The sequence below is a fragment of the Dasypus novemcinctus genome, chromosome 2 (assembly GCF_030445035.2).
Source record: "Dasypus novemcinctus isolate mDasNov1 chromosome 2, mDasNov1.1.hap2, whole genome shotgun sequence".
Classification (NCBI taxonomy): Eukaryota; Metazoa; Chordata; class Mammalia; order Cingulata; family Dasypodidae; genus Dasypus; species Dasypus novemcinctus.
The window spans coordinates 26,076,725-26,089,289 of record NC_080674.1 but is presented as its reverse complement, the minus strand read 5'-3'; positions in this window follow the sequence as shown (position 1 = coordinate 26,089,289).

Genomic DNA, 12,565 nt, shown 5'->3' with positions numbered 1-12,565 from the left:
TCATTTCATTCTATCAGCTTTTTTATTTTTATATTTTCCTTTTTAGAGAAGTTTTAAATCTACATAAAATTACACAGAAAGTACAGAGAGTTCTCATATAATCCCCTAACCCACCCCACACACACATGTAATTTACCCTATTATTAACATCGCACATTAGTATGGTACCTCTGTTACAATTGATGAACCAATACTGAAGCATTCCTAATAACCAAAGCCTGTATTTTCCATTATGGTTTTCACTTTGTGCTATACAATTTTATAGGCTTTGATAAATATATAGTGTCATATACTTGTCATTATAGTATCATACAGAACAGTTTTACTGCCCTAAAAATGCCCTGTGTCCCCCCATTCATCCCTCCCTCTCCCCTCTGAGCCCCTGGGAACCTCTATCTTTATATCAATGTTACATGTTACTCTGTTAATATAAGACAATAACTATAATACCAATAAATCTGCTTTGGTGCATGGTTGAATTCCACTTTATGTTTGTTCATTCCTCAGTCTTGAGGAATTTAGGATGATGTCAGCTCTGACTGCTTCAGGCTGAGACGGGACTTAGATCTCATGAGGCAGAGAGAAGGAATTGTTTTGCTTGCAATTGTAGGTAGTCCTTATTTTTGGGGTGGGACTTTTCTATCATCATTTTTTTTAGTTTTCTGGGATGGTCTGAAGAACTGGAGAGTAGGAGTTGGTCACAAGTCTGCTAGACTTCAAGTTACAACAATACAAAGATTTTAGTCTCTGAGAAACATTAAACAGGTATATTGAAAATTTTAGAAAATTGAAAATTTTAGATCAGGGGAATTATACATGAATGTAACTCTGTTGTATTGGGGAAATAGATTTTCATATATTCCCAAGCAAAACCCAACAAAGGAGTGCTGATTTCACGAGGTTGTGTGCCTTTTCCATGGTGTCTGAACATTCCTAGAGTCCTTGGGAGCACTTTCATTTGAGGCTTTGTTTACTGTGGCCATTTGTTAAATTTGTTCGAGACTTGCATAGGCATAACCTCCTGACTCACTTGGAAATCTCTTAGCCATAAAACTGTTTTATTTAACATTTCCCTCTTTTGGTCAAGGTCTTTTTACAAATGCATTGCTGGTTAGTGCTTGGTAATAATCCCTAGGCACCAGGGAGGCTCATACCCAGGAGTCATGTCCCATCCTGGAGGGAAGGTAGTGCATTTATTTGCAGAGTTTGGCTTAGAGAGAGGCCCCATTTGAGTAACAAGGAGTGTTTTTGCCAAAGGGGTGCTGATGCAAAGGGTCATAAATATGTGACTTTTATAAAGGGGATTTATTGGGGTAAAAGCTTATAGTCTAAGACCATGAAAATTCCAAACTAAGGCACCATCAGAGATTTTCACCAGCTACTGTTGATCCTCCTGTGTTGCCACATGGTGAGCAAGATGGCCATTGATCTCTTTGGAGGTCACTCCCTTCCCCTCTGGAATCTATTATCTTTTGGAGCTCAGCTTTCAGCAACCAGTTATAGAGATTATCTGTTTCCAGGCCTTTTATATCAACCTTGGCTATTCTACTCTTTTCCCAAGTTCACCTGTAAGTTATTGGTCATATAACAGGGTTAGTCTTCTCTTAAGCTTCTCTTTGGGCTCACCTCATAGGGTTTTCATGCTATAGCAATCCTCTCTCTCACAAAATCAAATATGCTGGCTCCCTCTCTCTGAATTCAATGCAACCAAAAGTAATCACACCCAGGGGAATAGATTAGTTTACAAACACTATCTTTCTCTTTTTGGGATTCATAAAATAACCTCAACCTCTACAGGGAGGTTTTCAGGAGGTAACTCTTTGCTCTTAGGCATTAATTTTATTTAGGCCTCACTTCATTTTTACAGGAATAGATTCATAAGTAAAAGCATTAAGAATGAGAGTTTGACATATTGGCTTGTTTCCTTTTATTAGGCATTGCTTATAACTTCCAGAAGTTTTGTCATCTTATTTGAGAAAGTAGCAGGATTTCCCTAGGATGGAAGTTTCATGTTTTGTTAACCACTTTGTAGGTCATTTTCTATGGAGAAAATATAACTATAAGAACAATAATATATTTGCATCCCATAGAAATATGCTTCAGAAGCACTTTTCTCCATATCAACACCTTATACTATTGTCGTACCTTTGATATAGATCTGAAAGAATACTCTTATATTTGTATTATTAACCTCATCCTCTGTCACCCCAGAGTTCATTGTGTTACACAGCCCCTCATTTTATACTCTAGCTTTCCTTCTAGCAACCTGGATGACCCAGAACTTCCCATTTTATCCACATTCACACTCATATTTCAGTGCTTTCAATTATACTTACATCGTTGCATCATCATTACCTCCCTCTATTTCAAACCATTACATTCAGTCTAATTATAAATTGTACTCAAATTAAACACTGGTTCAACATTCTCTTATCCAATTCTATCTCCTGGTAACATCCTCCAGAAACTACCATCACGATTCTGCTCACTATACTTAGTTCATATCAGTAAGATCATGCATTATTTTGTGTTTTTGTGGTTTTGTGTCTGATTAAAATTCATGGTCTGAAACTGAAATTCCTTTTGCACCAACCTAAAATTAATCTGTTGAGGTCCTGTACTTCTTCTTTCAATAGTGTCATTTGCTTGTATGTTTCCAGATATTCATCTATTTCACCTAAGTTTTCCAACTTGTTGGTATTCAATTTTTAATAGTATAATTTTATGATACTCTTCATTTCTGTGGGGTCAGTTGTGATATTCCCTTCCTCATTTCTTATTTTGTATATTTGCATCTTCTGTCTTTTTTTCTTTGTTAGTCTAGCTAAAGGTTTGTCGATTTTATTGATCTCCTTGAAGAACCAGCTTTTGGTTTTGTTTCTTTTTTTTAATTTCATTTAGTTATGTTCTAATCATTGTTATTTCCTTCTTACTACTTTCTCTGGGTTTAGTTTGTTGTTTGTTTTCAAATTCCTATGGGTGTTTGATTTTATCTCTTCTTTTTTGGTATATGCATTTATGACTATTAATTTCCTTCTCAGTACATGTTTTGCTGCATTCCATAGATTTTGATATGTCATGTTGTCGTTTTCACTAATTTCAAGGTAGTTACTGAGTTCTTTTGTAATTTTCTCCTTGACCCAGTGTTTGCTTAGGAGTGTGTTAACTTCCATATCTTTGTTCCTAATCAGTTCTCTGATCATTACTGATTTCCAGCTTCATTTCATTGTGGTCAGAGACATTACTTTGTATAATTTCAGTCTTTCTGAACTCATTGAGAATTGTTCTGTGACCCAGCATATGGTATATCTTGGAGTGATCAATGTGCCCTTGAGAAGAAAGTATATCCTGCTATATTTTGGTGTATTGTTCTGCATATGTCTTTTAGGTCCAGATCCTCTAATATATTATTCAAAGTCTCTTTCTTTATTGATTCTCTGTTAAAATGTTCTGTCTAATGGTGATAATGGTGTATTAACATCCTCCACTATAATTGTAGAGGCATCTATTTCTCCACTTAGTATTTCCAGTGTTTGCCTCATGTATTTTGAGGCACCCTGGTTAGGTACATAAATGTTTATGATTGTCCTCTCTTCTTGACTGATTACCTCTTTTACTAATATATAGTGTCTGTCTTTATCTCTTAAAATAGTTTTGCATTTAAAGTATATTTTGTCTGATATTAGTATAACTACTCTCACCCTTATTTTGTTGTTGTTTGCTTGTAAAATTGTTTTCCAGCCATTCACTTTCAGCCTTCTTGAATCCCTGAGTCTAAGGTGGGTTTCTTTTAGATATATAAATGGGTCATATTTCCTTATCCATTCTGCCAATCTGTATCTCTTGACTGGTGAGTTTAATCCATTGACAACTAGTGTTATTACTGTCAAGGAGTTATTTACATTTACCATATTTCCTTTGTGTTGATGCATGTCATAAATTATTTTTATTTCTCTCTGTTTTTTTACATTCTTCTACAACTCTTTCCTGTTTTTTCTTTTCAAGCTGCCTTCAAGCTGCCACTCCCTTTAGCATTTCTCAAAGGGCAGATTTGTTATTGGGATACTCTGTTAGTTTCTGTTTATCTGTGAATATTTTGAATTCTCCATTTTTTAATCCAAAGTTTACTGGACAGAGAATTCTTGGCTGTAAGTTTTTTTTTTTTTTTCGTTGTGCAACTTAACTATGTCATACCACTGCCTTCTTGCATCTGTAGTTTCACAGATAAAAGATCAGAACTTAATCTTATTGAACTTCCCTTGTATGAGTGTTTTTTTTTTTTCTCTTGTTGTTTTTAATATTCTCTCTTTGTCTTGAGCATTGTACAATTTGACAAGTATATGTCTTGGGGTAGGCCTCTTGGGATTTGTACTCTTTGGGGTGTTCTGGGTTTCCTAAACATGTACATCCATCTCCCTCAATATGGTTGGGAAGTTTTCTGCTAGCATTTCCTCCAACACCCCTTCTTTCCCCTGTCCCTTCTCTTCTCCTTCTGGGATGCCTATAATGCATTTTTGTTTTGTTTTGTGTTGTGTTGTGTTGTTGTTCAGATCCTTAAGTCTTTGCTGGATTTTTTCTATCTTTTTATCTATCTGTTCTACTATCCATTTGATTTCAGATGTACTGTATTCCACATTGGTAATTCTTTCCTCTGCCTTTTCAAATCTGCTGTTATGTGCTTCCAGTGTATTTTTTGATTGTTTGGATTGTGCCTTTCATGACCATCATACCATTATCTTTTTATGTGTGTTTACAACTTCTTCAGTATTGTCTTCCAGTGTCTTCTTAAGAACCTTTATATCTTCCTTCACTTCATTGAATTGGTTCATGATATTTGTTTGGACAGCTCTGATTAGTTTTTCCATGTTCTACATTTCTTCCTGGTTTTCAGTTTGTTCATTGTTCTGGGCCATGTCTTCCTGTTTCTTAGTATGGTTTATAATTTTTTGTTGGTGCTTAGGCAGTTCTTTATCTTGATGGGTTTATTCAGTTGAATAGTTTCTCTCTCTAGTGTTTATTTAGTTGCTGTTAATGTGTGTGTGGTAGGTTTTCTCTTTGTCACTTTGTTCCTCTTACTCTGTTTTCTTCCTGTTGTCTATGTTCCTTAGAAAGAAAAAGATTAGGGCCAGAGAAAGGGAAAAAGGTAAGAGAAAAAGGATAATAATAATAATAGTAAAAGGTAGAAGAGAAACTATATAAGACCCAGGAAAATGAATAATTAGCTCATGTAAGAAGTGCAGAGGAATAAAAAAAGTAGGGTACAAATAAGGAAATGAAAAACTGAATAGAGAAAAACATCTAGAATGAATTAACAGGCCAGAATGATAAAAATAGAGGGAAAAAGAAAAGACAATAAGAAAAACAGTTCAAAAAGAAAGAAAACAGAGAATAGAGGAGATAGAAGTAAAAAAAAAAAGAAAAATTTTAGGCTAAACAAAGGTAGAATGTAAGGATAAAAATGGAAAGCAGAAGATAGGAAGATGAAGGAAGGAAAAGAAATAGCAGTTAGATAAAATTGATATAAAAAAAGGGGAACAAAGGAAGTTGGAAACACAGTAAACAAGAAACAAGAAAGCAGCACATTTTTTTTTTTTAATGGTGGGGGGAGAGAGGGGAAAAAAAGAACCACAATGCAAACACTCAAGCATGCAATGAAATAAAAACTTAGTAAAAAGAGCCTTCCCTCTTAGGCCCTTGAGGAGCTTCTCAGGCTGCCAGTGATCATCAATTACCCTGCAGGCTGCCCTATGCAGTTTTTGAATCGGATTTAGTGAGTAACCTAAGTTAAATTTTAAAAAAGGAAATTTTTTAAGAAAAATAAATGCCCAAGATAAGCTAATAGAAAAGTACTGTCTATTTGCTCCCTGTCCTAAAGTATCAGCTGGGTGTTTGATAACCTGGCAGATCACTACTCTAAGGAGAGCCAGGAATTGAGCCAGGAACCTTGTATGTTCAAAGTGCAGACTCCTCCACTGAGCTTAATTTTCTCGTGGGTCTGTTAGCTAGAGAGCTATCCAGTCACTTTCCCTAGGGCAGGTTTTACTCTTTGCAATTAGGTTGATTCCTGCTGATTAGGAGCCTGTTGGTGCCTACCCTCTTTCTATTCTGATTGCTTTCTCTCCAAGGGCAGCAGGATACAATAGCCTACGTGAGTGTATCCCTCCCCTCACCTCTCCTGGTAAGGTTGAGTTCCCTTCTGAAACTCAAATCGAACCCTGGTATCCAAACTCACCACAGAGAAATGACTCACTCCTCTTCCAGATCTACCCCTCCCCCCAGGGGACCATAATTAGGTCCTTAGAAGATTATTAAGAGTTTCCTCCTGCCCACCTCCATTAGAGAGGTTGGAATTTTGATAATTTTCAGCACCAGACCAGTCAATCACCTGACTCTGCCCTCTTCCAGTTCAAGTTCCTCTCTCCCAGGTCTACTATGTAAATCAGGCTGCTTGAGCAGGTTCACCTCTCCCCTTTACGTGGGGCCACCTCTTGCTAGCTGGTATGCTCCCTAAAGTTCAAATGGGGTCCAGGTAACCAAACCCACACAAAGGAAACCCTCTCCACCATTTGCCAGAACACTCTTCCTCCCAGAGAATGGTTCCTCCTGTTTGGTGGCTGGTGGGAGTCAGGGGGTTTACAGGAGATTTTTTCCTTGAGGGTGGGGATTTAGCTGCCCATCATTTACAGCTACTGGGACAAGAAAATCACAATTTTCTTTTTTGCTTATCTCTTTGTCCTGCTCCCTCCATATTGATGCCTTATAGCCTCCTGCTCTGTGGGTTCCCAAAACAGCTCACTCAGGCAGGGTCTTGCCCCTTCTCAGCCATTTTTTGCAAGAGAGATGGTGAGTGCCCACTTAAAACAATGCCATCTTACCTCCTCTCAGTTATTGTATTACCCATTATCTTCTTAATATTCATTATCTCTTCCTTCACCTCTTTGAATTGATTTAGTAAGTTTGTGTTCATATCTTTGATTAGTTGTTCCAAATTTTGCATGTCCTCCAGCTTTTTAGTTTGTTCATTTGATTGGGCCATGTCTTCCTGTTTCTTAGTATGACTTGTAATTTTTTGTTTATGTCTATGCCTGTTTATCTTTATGGGTTACTCTGCTGGTTAGTTTCCCGTTCTAATCAAGTGATGTTTTTTGTTTTTTGGTGTCTGGCTGGGTTCCCCCTCTCCAGCTACCCTCTCTAATTACCTCCTCAGCCTCCACCTTCCACTATGCTCAGCAAACTTGCCTGTCGTCCTGAAGCTTCTGGAGGAGTGCAGCCTGCCATCCCCTACTTTGCCATCTTGGCTCTCTATCATGGTATTTGCTTGAAGAAGCATAGGAAACTAAGAAGCATTACTAGTGATGAACGTTTCAAAGTGCTAACTCCAAATTTTAGAAAGAATATGAACATGTCATCACTGCAGTATTATATTAGGCATCTTTAATCTATATTTTTTTACTATTTTTGTTGTAATAATCAACTATTAATGAATTAATGGTGAACTAAATGTAGACCATCCAATGAGAACAAGCAAAGGCAATTTACTGAGTGCTTTCTATAGTAAGGCTCTTAGCCATCATCTCTTGCATTTGGAAGAAACTCAAAGATAGTCAAGAGAGTGGGAAAGTTTTAGAGTGCAAGAAAAGGGAATGGCTTAGTTATGCCCTGAGAAAACACAGGTAGGGAAGTTGGGGGAGGAATGAGTAGAAGCAGAACATCTTTTGTGATTGGCTTGGGAAGCATTTTTGGCTGTTTCTGGTAGGTCCTGAGGTAGAACAGGGCAAAAATATGGGAAATTTTGAGCTGTATGTATGTTAAATCAAAATTAAAATTTGAGAAAACAAAATAGGGAAGCTGACAATCCTTGACTAAGTCCTCAACTCCTCACTGATCTTGGTCAATTGCTTCAAAGGTTGTGGTTTGACTCTCAGGGTTGGTTGCTGAGGAGTTTATACATAAGAGTTTTTTGTATATTATCTGACATATGTCCATTTATGTGCTCAGTTTCCCATTATGCATTTAATGCATTCCTCCTTATAAAAGCAGTGGCTGCCTATGGCAAAGATTCTCAAAAGAATACAGGGTTTGGGTCAGATCAGTCAACCATCTCCATACATCTCAGGCTTGAGTTGTCATTTTACTCTATTAGGTTGTTTTATGTTCTAAGAAATAATACAATAATATTTTTTTTTCAGCTATTTTATTCACAGAGCTTTTTGATATTCTCTATTAAGGTTTTCCCTCCAAGACCCCAGAATGCCAATTGAATGTTTATTATTCAAAGTTGAGTTTTTTGAAAAATGACAGTGTATACCTATATAGGGAAAATTCATCTGCATGAACTAAGGGGTACTGAAAATCCTTTAATCAACATTTTTTTTCCATTGCAAGGAACATTTTACAGATCAGGAATATGAGGAACATAGAATGTATATAATTTATGTGAAGTCATAATTTGTAGCTTAAAATTTTAACTCCTCAAAGTCTTTAACAATGTACCATTCTATCTTTCATTAGAATTATAGAGTGGATAAGCACAACAGAAAGAATGACAAACTCCTTGAGGATTATTCATGCAAACTTATTTTAGCTAAAACATCACTGGTTTATAAAGAGTTTTATGTTCCCTAAAGCAATGAAATTTTAACAGATTATGTGCTATTAGTTTAACCAACATAGTAAATAATGTAGGAAATTGAAGATCTGTGAAATTAGGGATGGCATCTCTTTTATTCACTACTATTTCCTCTCTACCTTGAACAATAAGTAGTATATTGTACATGTTGTAGCAGTTTGATATGGTTATGAATTCCAAAAATAGATATTGGATTATATTTATAATTTAGTCTGTACCTGGGCATGATTAAGTTATGATTAGGGCTTTAATTGGGCCACATCATTAGGGTATTGAGTCCCCACCCCTTGATGGGTGTGAACTCACAGATAAAAGGCATGGCAAAGGACAGAGTTAAGGGTTTCTGATGTTGGAGTTTTGATGTTGGAGTTTGATGCTGAAGTCTTAAGCTAGAGCCCCAGGAAGTAAGCACACAGAAGTAAGAGAAACAAACCCTGGAAAGCAAGAAACCTGGAACCCAAAGAGACACAAAACTCTGGAAGGGAGGAACCCAGGAAGCCTCACAGCTGTCGGCAGCCATCTTGCTCCAACATGTGGAAATAGACTCTGGTGAGGGAAGTAACTTACTTTATGGCCTGGTATCTTTAAGCTCCGCCCCAAATAAATAGCCTTTATAAAACCCAACCAATTTCAGCTATTTTGCATTTGCACCCCTTTGGCTGACTAATACAATACTCAGTGAATAAATATTTGAAAACTGCTGTTTTATTCACATTCAGTGACATTTCCCTACCCCCTGCCATAGCACATGAGTGCACACACATACACAGACACATAATCTCCTGTACTGATTTTAGGGCTATTATAATCTAATGGCATAACCAGATTTTGATAAAGGAAGCACACAGATTCTAAGTGGAAAAAATTCTATTGATATTTTTGTAAAATTTTAATAATCTTACCTTAGGGTTCTTTTCTGAGTTTGCATTTCCCTGATTATCTGGCTTCTTGCATAAGAAGATAAAATCTTAATGTGTTTGATTTATTGTTTCTGTATCAGAGATCTTTTTTTTTTCCATTCTCTCTTTCATTCAATGATATTTTTGACAACCCAGCATGAGTCAATGCCTATGTTAGGTATTATAAATAAAAAGAATTGCCATGATCTTTTACCTCACAGACTTAACAGTGTTAATGTGAAAGAAAAGCATAAAATAGCATGGGAATCATTACATTTAACTTACACATTCTTGGGTAACATCATGAAGGATTTTGATATTTGCCATTTCCTCTTTATAATTTTATTTTAGAACATAATTAAAAAACAGAGAAGAAATCTTCTCATGTTCAAACAAAACTCCACACTCTTAACATACTTTTTGAATAGTTTTTGCCTTAATCTAAGCACTTAATCTCATGATTTTTATTTTGTTTATTTATTAACATTGTAAACATGAAGTAATAAAAATGTGCTCAACATTTAAAAAATTTGCTTTTAAGAAGAGTACAAGAGATTCAGTCAGATAAATATATTTTGAGGTCAATAATGCAAGGTAAAAATCAAGAGTCTTTCATAATATCCGAACAAAATTATTTCTAAATTACTGTGGTGGTTTTAAAATACATTCACAAATTCTTTCATGTTCTTCCCTCTAGTAGATGGGGTTAATTCCCCTCTATTGAGCATGGATTGGGCTTACTAACTACTTTCTAATGAACAGAGTATGAAAATTGTAATTTGACTGTGGAGAAACCTGGAAGATATCAATGTAACCAAGTTATCAGCTTAACAACACCAGAATTAAGCAAATAGATCTAACCCCTAATTGGATGCAATGAGAAGAGCACTTAACCGCTGTGGCATTCTTCTCCAAAATTCGTAATCTTAGTCTTAATAAGGTGAAAATATCAAAGAAACTCAAAGTCAGGAATATTGTAGAAAAATATCTGACCAGTACTCTTTAAAATCATGAAAAACAAAGAAAGACTCAGAAACTGTCACAGATTGAGGAGACTAAAGAGACATGAAAACTCAAAACAATGTAGTTTCTTAAATTAGATCCTGGGACAGAAAAAAGACGCTACTTTAAAAATCGATGAAATATGGGTAAAGTCAAAAGTTTAGTTATTCTTATTGTACCATATTTCTTGGATTTGGCAAATGTGCTATGGTTGTATATCATATTAATATTGGCTGAGGAAAATTGCCTTGTCAGGTGTCCAGAATTATTATAAAGCTAGAGAAATTGAGATTTGGATATTGATACAGAGGAACATAAATAGACAAAAGGTACAGAAGATACCCAAGAAAAAGATCTGTATTTATGGTCTTGTTGATATATGGCATATGTGGCTTTAAGGCTAGGTAGAGTTTATTCTATGTTAATAGAAAATGAGAAAATTGATTATCCATATAGACAAAGTGTGGCAGTTTGAGATTGTTTATGAATCCCCAAAAGAGAAAGATTATGTTTTTCTTTTTATTTATTTATTTGTTTTTAAGGATTTATTTATTTATTTCTCTCCCCTTCCCCGCGCCCCCCCCCACCCGTTGTCTGCTCTCTGTGTCCATTCACTGTGTGTTCTTCTGTGACCACTTCTATCCTTATCAGTGGCACCGGGAATCTGTGTTTCTTTTTGATGTGTCATCTTGTTGTGTCAGCTCTCCGTGTGTGCGGTGCCATTCTTGGGCAGGCTGCACTTTCTTTCGTGCTGCGCAGCTCTCCTTTTGGGGCGCACTCCTTGTGTGTGGGGGCTGTGATACCCTTTGATTATATTGGATTCAATTGAGAGGCCTTTGATTAAATTACCTATTAAAATAAGGGTTTTGATTCCACAATGTCAGTAAGGCATGACTCAGGTGTGGTCCCTGCCACCTTGATGGACTTGTATAAAAGGGGCACTCACTCAAGAAGACATACAAGAAAAGGAGAGAACTTCGCCATATGACAGAAAGGAAAAGACTCAAACAGCTAAGGCCCAGGGAGAGATGGACCATTTGCCTGATAGTTTGCAGCTAAGGAGAACAGAGCAGTTGAGTAACTAAGAAGGCCAGGAAAGAAACAAGCCCTAACCAGGAGAGGTTGGACTGGAAGCCGAGAGGGTTAGGAGAGACCAGGCAGAGTCAGTGACCATATTGCTTCAACACGAGGCAACTGACTTTGGTGAGAGAAAAACCTTGAGTTGGACTCTTTGGGGTCTTGTAACTGTAAACTTTCACACCAAATAAATACCCTTTATAAAAGCCAACAGATTGCTGGTACTTTGCATTGGCACCCCTTCGGCAGACTAATACAGAAAATGTAATTGATTCTTAACACTCATCACAGACAAAAGAGAATTTCAGACACATAAAAGATATTCACAAAAGCAATGCTATATACATGTAGAAAAACATAGAAGCATATTTTTATGACATTGAATAAGGAAGATTGTTTTTAAATTAAGACATAAAAGCACCGAATTTATAGAAAAATATTTCTCAATTCAACTATATTAAAGTTAAGGATTATATTGATAAAGTGATATAAGAAATGAAATGAAAACACAAGACACAGTGTGAAAACGCTTACTAAACATGTAACCAAGAAAGGACTGGTATTCTGAATATGTAAAGAAACTTGCAAATCAATAAAAGAGGAAAATAACCCAATAGAAAAATGAGCAAATGACATAAAACAGTATTTCACAGAAAAGGAATAATTAATAAATTAAACATATGAAAACATGCTCAAGCTTATTAGTAATCAAGAAGATGACAACTAAAATCACAATGAGATATTATTTTATATCCACTATATTAAAACATCCAGCAATCTCATTTTGGTGAGGATTTTTAGCAAATGGGACACTTATGCTCAACTAGTGTGAAGGTGAATTGCAACAAACCCTTAGGAAAACATTCAGACACCATCTTGTAGTGTTGAACATTTCCAGATCCTCCAACCCACAAATACCACTTCCAGATGTTCATGGCACCCACAAATAGCAAAAAAC